This window comes from Apis dorsata, unplaced genomic scaffold, assembly GCF_000469605.1.
Source record: "Apis dorsata unplaced genomic scaffold, Apis dorsata 1.3 scaffold_150, whole genome shotgun sequence".
In the NCBI taxonomy this organism is placed as follows: Eukaryota; Metazoa; Arthropoda; class Insecta; order Hymenoptera; family Apidae; genus Apis; species Apis dorsata.
The window spans coordinates 6707-14040 of record NW_006263441.1 but is presented as its reverse complement, the minus strand read 5'-3'; the positions used below and the strand labels follow the sequence as shown (position 1 = coordinate 14040).

The window sequence follows — 7334 nt, the reverse complement described above, 5'->3', positions numbered from 1 at the left end:
TTTTTTTTTTTTTTTTTTTTTTTTGGTTTTGAATTTATGGCTAATCGAGTTTGGAAGATGGATTAACGCGTGTGTAACTGTAGTTTTAAGAACAGAGCAGGGGACAGAGTTGAGCGTGGAAGGTTTCTCTAGTAGGAAACGTCGAAAGTCAAATGTGGATTTGTAATACGAGATCTGTAATCATATTTGTGTACAGTTGGTGTTACCGAAGGGGAGCGTGTAATGTATTCGGTTATAAAATATTATTTAAAATATTCCTCGATCGATAAGAAGGTTATTTACAATTCATTTTTTTTAAATAGAAGTGTTTACGTTTTCTTTTTTTTTTTTTTTATTTTGAACATTACAACGTATGATTGTCGTTAAATTACATGTTTCCGTAAAAAGGAATCCTCGAGTTACAATCGGTCCTCGACAACAACAACAAATTATTCGCAAAAACAAGAACAATGTTACAACATTACATGACTCGAGACCAAGGCATCATGAAGCGAAAGGAACTTTCTTGGTTCGTTTAGAAATAAAATAAAATAAAATAAATTTAAAAAAAAAAGAGGGAGGGGAAGAGAGAAAGAGGGGGGAGAAGGGAGGGGAGGAGAAAGAAGAAAGAACCCTAGTTACATAGGAATAATTTACGATATCGTAGTCCGCTCTGTTTTCTCCTTGCACGTAGGCCGGAATTTTCAGGCTAAAGCAACACTCGTGTACCGTGGGCAACGTTTGTAACGGGTTTTACACACGCATCGGCGGTGGTTGCAAAATAATTGTTAAACAACAGGTGGGATTGTTGAGACATTATTGCATACTTAACAGGGTAGCATGTTAACAATAGGTTTTTTGCAAAAGTGTGCAGAGTGCGCGCTCCTTGCTTCCTGTTCGCCTGGTAACATTAATTTATTGGCTCGGTTTAAAAGCATAGCGCACGCCCTCGCCGCGTTACAAAACCGCGATACAAAAATCTTATTGCAATGAGCGCACAATTGCGGCAAAAGTATCGAGTTCAGAGATACGCAACCGATGCTCTTCTCTTCCCCCTTTTCTTTTCCATCTTGAGGATCGTGAAAGGTATTCCGGGATCACGAGCTGAAAACCGATGAGTATAAACAAACGATTGCAAATTACATCGCGATTCGAATCACGATCCTTTTGTCCCAAGAAATTCTTCGTTGAATTATTGCAATATCGTTCGATTAATTTCAAACAAAGTTGAACGAAATGATCTCTTAATTCTCCAAAAATTTAATTTTTAATAATTACGATTTTTTTTATAAAAAATTAAATAGAATTATATTATACTAATGTGTAACGATGCGAAAGATTGTTACCATATTTTCATTACAGAAAATATTCTTCAGAATCACGAAAATCACGAAGAAAGGCACGATCATTTCATGTACAAATATAGATATTACGAATAAGTACTTATATTTAAAATTCGATACAACATCGATCTATCGATGTTCAAATTATTTCTATAATCACAATTTAATTCTATAATTTCCGTGCTCGAATTCGTTAACCCACACGTGCGCCCACGTTACCCATTCACGCGTTAATCCGCGCAGCTCGATAAAAATAAAAGCACGATTTTTCGTCAGTGTTGCACGGAATTCGACACGAAATTTCGTTTCGCCCGTAATCGATGGGACAAACTCCTCCCTCGCACGTGGTGAATGCGCGGCGCACGCCGCGTAACTCTCGCCACGCACACCCGCCGCCCAATGCATCTTAGCTCGCGTTACTGCGCGTGTGTCGCGACGCGGTCACGTGGGCCGCGAGACACGCGATACCGAGGCGCTGCACTCCTTCGAGGCGATGCTCGCCTGGTAGACGAGCGATCAAGACGTTTGCGCAAATCGCTCGCCGCGCGTACGCACGAGGTACGCGCTCGCGTTCCCTCGTCGCGCATACGTACGTACTCTCTTCTCTGCTGTGCCGCGCATACGTGCCGTGACGAACGAAGAATCGTTTCGTTCCTTCCGAAACGAATCTCGATAGATTCGTGTACGGAAAAGGGAAAAGAAAAAAGTAAACTGGTTGAAATTTCGAATGAACAAAGTTTTTCTTTCTTCTGAGTAATAATTTTGTTTAAAATTGCTCGAATAACGTTTATTCTGTGACTGTTATTAATTGATCCGCTGCTCTTCGTACTTGATCGTGGCCGTTTGACGCTACAGTTATATGGTTAGGTATATATAGTTATTTATTCGATGCTTAGAATAAGAAATTGTTGAAGTAACTTTATTCTTAATTTCAAACGTTCAAATTTTGCCCATCTTTGAGAGTGGATAAAGTATTATTTGAAACAGTAAGTAAACTTGTTTATCGTGAAGTATAGATATAAATTTTGAAAATAAATTTATTATTCGATATTCGACGATGAATAAAATTAATATTTTATTAGCATTTAAAGAATATGTTGAAAATAGTTGGATTTTCGTCTTGAATATTATTTTAATTTATTTTACTTTTTTTCATTACTTGTATAAAGAAATTGTATGTGTAGTAGAAGGTTTATTATTCATACTAATAGAAAGACAACAAATTAAGGATAATGAAACAAATGAAAATTTTTTCTTAAAATTATATTATATTTTGAGGAAAATATTATAATTATGGTTCATTTATGGTAAAATTGAAATAATGAATGAACATTACAAATTTTTTAATACATAAAACTGAATATAACTGCATTTTGTTTTCTTCAAATCATTCGATTCCTTTCTGCTTCGAATGCTTCAAAGTAAGTAAATAGATGACATCTTCAATACATTTTTTCAATGCATTCCTCTATTGTTTTTACCAGTATTGAAATATAAAATATTGTTAATAATATTCTTTTCATTATAATTTTTATCATCAATGAATATGACATCAATATTATCGTATTCTCCACATCCTGGCATTCTATCGCAATAGATTTTTCTACGTTTTAAAAAATGTTTTGTTCATTTCTTCAATTTCATGGAAGAAAAATATCCTGTATATGCGCTTATATTTTTGCTAATCTACAATTATAGAATATAAAATACTCGAATGTTAGAATATTTGAATAACGAATATCAGTGGATTCATTCAACTAAATTTTTTAACAATTTTTGAAAAATTTTCAATTTTTCTTTTTACGAAATTACTACAATTCAAAATATAATTTTCCATCGAATATCGATCCTCTTTACCATACATCCAATATTGATTAAATTATAAATAATGACTAAAAACAAGAAATATTTTCATCTTTTCAGAAGAGAGGCGCAAAGAAGAAATAGCATTTTTTTCTCAACCACGAAACTCGGATATCAATTTTTCGATGTATATGCCGTGTCTCTTAATTGTGTAATCTTAAAAATACCCCTCGAGCTCGTTAATTTTCCATCTTAAGATGTGTACGTGCCGTTTAAATGGTAATTATGCGCACGAATTAGCGATACAAGGGGACATGGTCACGTGCTGACGAGAAGAAAAGTAAAACCTGTATTAGAAAACGTGGCCATCTTTCTTTCCGCCATTACCGTTCTCTCCGCAATTACAATGCCAAAAATATTTTTATCTGTAAATATTACATATATATATATCGAGCTTTCGAAGGGAATTCAAAATAACATAGATAGAATAATTATTCAAATTGTTTAATCACGTGCTCGTTTAATTGTGGGTCAATGTGGATAACGTATGCGTGGAGAAGTGTGAAGGTATCGTTACCGGCTTACTATTAGAAGAAATTATAATCCCATGTAATTTTAATCCAACGATAATTTTCAATGGAACTGATAGGTTGTGTAAATACTTTTTATGGAAACGTTGACACACATTCCTTTAATAAAATTCCTTTCGTTCGATCGCGATAGATTGAGCAACGAGCATGCTCGTTCCTACTCCTCTCCGCGAACTATTTGATAAAAAATATCTTTTTTAAAAATTTAAAATTTTACATTTTTTTTTTTTTCTTCCTCTTTTCTTGCCATTTTCGAACGAAATTTCGTTCAATCCATTTCCACTTTCTTCGTTTCCACGCAATTTTACGTTGCACGGTATATATATATATATATAGATTCGCAAGAATCTCGTACGTAACGGATTGCGCGGTCGATTGAGTATAACTCGAATGCTTAAAATCGGGGACGGAATGATAAATTGTGAAGCGGTTGCAGCGGCTTCCATCGAGGGGCGGCCATCATTTTCCACGTTTCACAATTTTTTTTTATTCTTTTTATTTTCGTGGATATCCATCCGCAACTTTCGACGAATTCATTTGAACGTGCGGTTGTTATTTATCGATATCCTGGAAATTCTTCGCCGAGAGAAATTTTCGTTCGCCGCAAAATTTCGCGGCAATTTCGAAACGCGGAAGATTCGAGCAAATGTTGGAAAATTAGGGAACGTTGAACTTTCGTTTTTTTTTTTTTTTTTCGGATGAGTCACGTGAACGCGTATTTCTCATTTCACGGGAAATTTAAGGTCATCGAAATCGCCAGTCATCCAGAAAGCCTCGAGCCTCGACGAGCTTCGATAATATAAAAATCCCCTGTTCTCTTCGCGTGAACTTTAACGGAGCCAATGAGCCAGCTTGATTTTAACGCGTCGAGATAATTACATCACATGTAATCGCATTTTTTCCACTTCATATTAATTAGAGGTATGATAAAGTGTAGAAAAAAAAGATAGGGATATAATTATACGTAAGGTTTAAAATTTGTACTCTAATAGTATCGTGGATAAAATATTGTGTTTATATCGAGAGATATAATTCAAGTTTTTCAACTTGAAAAAAATTAAAATTGAAAATGTTTAGAATGAAATTCTTTTGAAAGAGATTATTTTAGTTGAACTTACTTGGTGTTTGTTATATCTTGTAATTGCCTTTTCTAATTGTGAATATAGTATAATCTCTTTTTATATTGTATAAGCCACAATACATTTAATGAATGGAATAGGAATATTTTTTTTTTATTATAAGTAACAATGGTTTCTAATTTCCTCGCTTAAAAATTCGACACAAAACCTAACGTTCTCTATAGACAATAAATATTATGTAATCTTTTTCTACCCATAAAGAATTCCATCATCATCTGGTTTCGTCATTTTCAAGATTCTTTTCAAATAATACTATTAAGAAAATTGTTGGAATTACTTCATACTCGTCTCGTCTTAAAATCATGTAAAATAATTTTTAATAGATTATTCATGAGAAGAATAAACAAATTGTTGTATAAGCCCGTTAATTTAAATAACCTTCCAGGTTACGTTCACTTACATTGAATCCCGATAAAAAAATTATTAAGAGGACAGGTAATTGACGATAAAAAATAATTGACGATCGAAAACTTGTCGAACAGTTGCGAATAAGTGATATGTTTGATTTTATGATTGCACGCTTATAAAACGTGTATATTATTGTAGCCTGGAAATCTGAAGATCATCGACAGAAACGATAATTATAGTTAAATCTACCATGTATTATTCTGCCATTTTAAACCTACCATATAATTATCTTTGTAATAGTTATGCCTACTCGATTATTCAAAAACGCACTTTACAGTTACCAAACAGTTCAACACTTATCGTTATCCTGACTTTTATTTGCGATAGAAAATTCAAACGATTGTAATTATTTTTTTATTAATTCAACTTGCATAATCGCAGTCTGTATACTATTGATCAAGATATCTGATCAATAGATATACCAGAAATTTTTCAATCAGCAAAATCAGGATCAGAACGAAAGTTTTGACCTTTATAGAAATACCAACTACTGTTTACACTGGAACGAAGTTTCGCGGGACGGCACAGGGGCAAGAGGAGTCCTTCGCCAGAACCATTTATCCCCACTTCAGACGCCTTTGTTGACAATTCTGACACCAGACGCTTCGTATATAGTAGAAGAAAGAAGTTATAATTTGTATATATTGAAAATCGTAAAAATTATTTTCATTTATGAAGTTAGAATAATCATCTAAGATTGAAATATTTAACGAAACTATTAATTATTTTGATAATATGCTTATTCGTATACATTCAATTATTATTTTAACTATTCGAATACGAAATTACATTTATAAATTAAACTATCGTTACAAATCGTAATTAATTTTCGCATATTATGAGAAATAAAAAAATTGTTATGTTATTATCGATTAGAATTTTCTGGATTCTATGTCCTATCCTAATACATTCAGGTTTAGATAGGTTTAGACCGTCGTTTGAATTGGTATATGTGACATATATCAATACACGATAGAAAGAAAAATGCGTGTGAAAATAGACGTTTCCTTTCGAATTAACCGATCAGACCTGCGAGATTTCTTTTCACCAGTGAACAATACATTTACACACACATCGATATCAACCAATATCAAAAATCAAATCGATAAAACGATTTCCCTCGATCGACGATACATATTTCACCGACATCACGCTCCTTCCCAAAGAGGTTAATTCCAAAAGCACTAAATATATCTCTATCTCCATTCTCCATTCTTCATAGTAACATTCTTCACTGGAAAATAATCGTCAAACAAGTGGAATAAATTGTAAATTCTCTCTCTTCGACCAAATCCAAATCCTCTCATCTATCCTTCTGCCGAGAGAGTAGAGGCACAGTCAGTTACGTTAACCGTTATGACCACCATTGATTCCGATGTCACTGGCATTTGGTATAGCAGCGGCGCACGGTGCGCGCACGAGCGACGTGGTGGACGACTCAAAGAGGAAGGGTGCATCCAAAGGACCGTCAGCTGCACGTTGAAGTCTGGCGCAGACGTAATGCCACGCGTGTATCCGGAGAACAGAATGCACGTGGCGCAGTGTCGCGACTTTTGTGCCATTACACGCTCTGCGTGAAAACGGAAGAAACACGCGTACTCCCCTCCCCTTCCCCTCTCTGCTTGCTCGCTCGGTCGAAAACCGCGGGAAAACGGATATGGAACGCGTCTCGAATCGTGAATGAATATATAAAATTTAAAAAAAGAGACTCGAAAAATGGAAGTTGGTCTCGGGATTGTGTATCGATTTTAATACGAACGAGAGTGTAAGCGAAATGTTTCTTTGGCTTCTTTCTATGGTAATTAAAATTTCTACGTTTAGTGAAATATAATGAACCGGTACCAGCTAATTATATCTAAATATCAAGCGGTGTGAAGTAATTTTAAATTCTTCTTTGTGTCTAAAAACGCAAATATATTTCCGCATTATATATCTTCTCGGTATGTGATTATATAATAATTACCAGTTTAATATAATTTTTTTTTTTACGGCATCATTAAAAAAAAGAATAGCTTATACTTAGATGTGAAAAATAAAATTACGATTATTATTTTAAAATTTTACGATGTTAC

At 34.1% G+C, this 7334-nt stretch overlaps 1 protein-coding gene and 1 long non-coding RNA gene across 13 annotated transcripts in view; one reads left to right on the top strand and one right to left on the bottom strand.

The window, feature by feature from the left end:
* The window catches only part of LOC116185290, a 3646-nt gene extending 2288 nt beyond the window's left edge, over positions 1-1358 (bottom strand). The window contains exon 1 of the long non-coding RNA XR_004150101.1: positions 1297-1358. This is a non-coding gene — a long non-coding RNA (uncharacterized LOC116185290). The remainder of the gene's footprint in view (positions 1-1296) is intronic.
* LOC102678711 overlaps positions 1-7334 on the top strand; it is a 23962-nt gene that overhangs the window by 15889 nt on the left and 739 nt on the right. For 2 of the 12 annotated variants that reach the window (XR_421383.2, XR_421370.2), the window contains exon 1: positions 6276-7027. The exons of 8 other annotated variants lie outside the window; for them this stretch is intronic. The gene's annotated coding sequence lies outside the window, so the exon portion shown is untranslated. Of the gene's footprint in view, positions 1-6275; positions 7028-7334 lie in introns of those variants that run through there. 2 more of the 12 variants (XR_421387.2, XR_421375.2) reach the window with 1 other exon arrangement.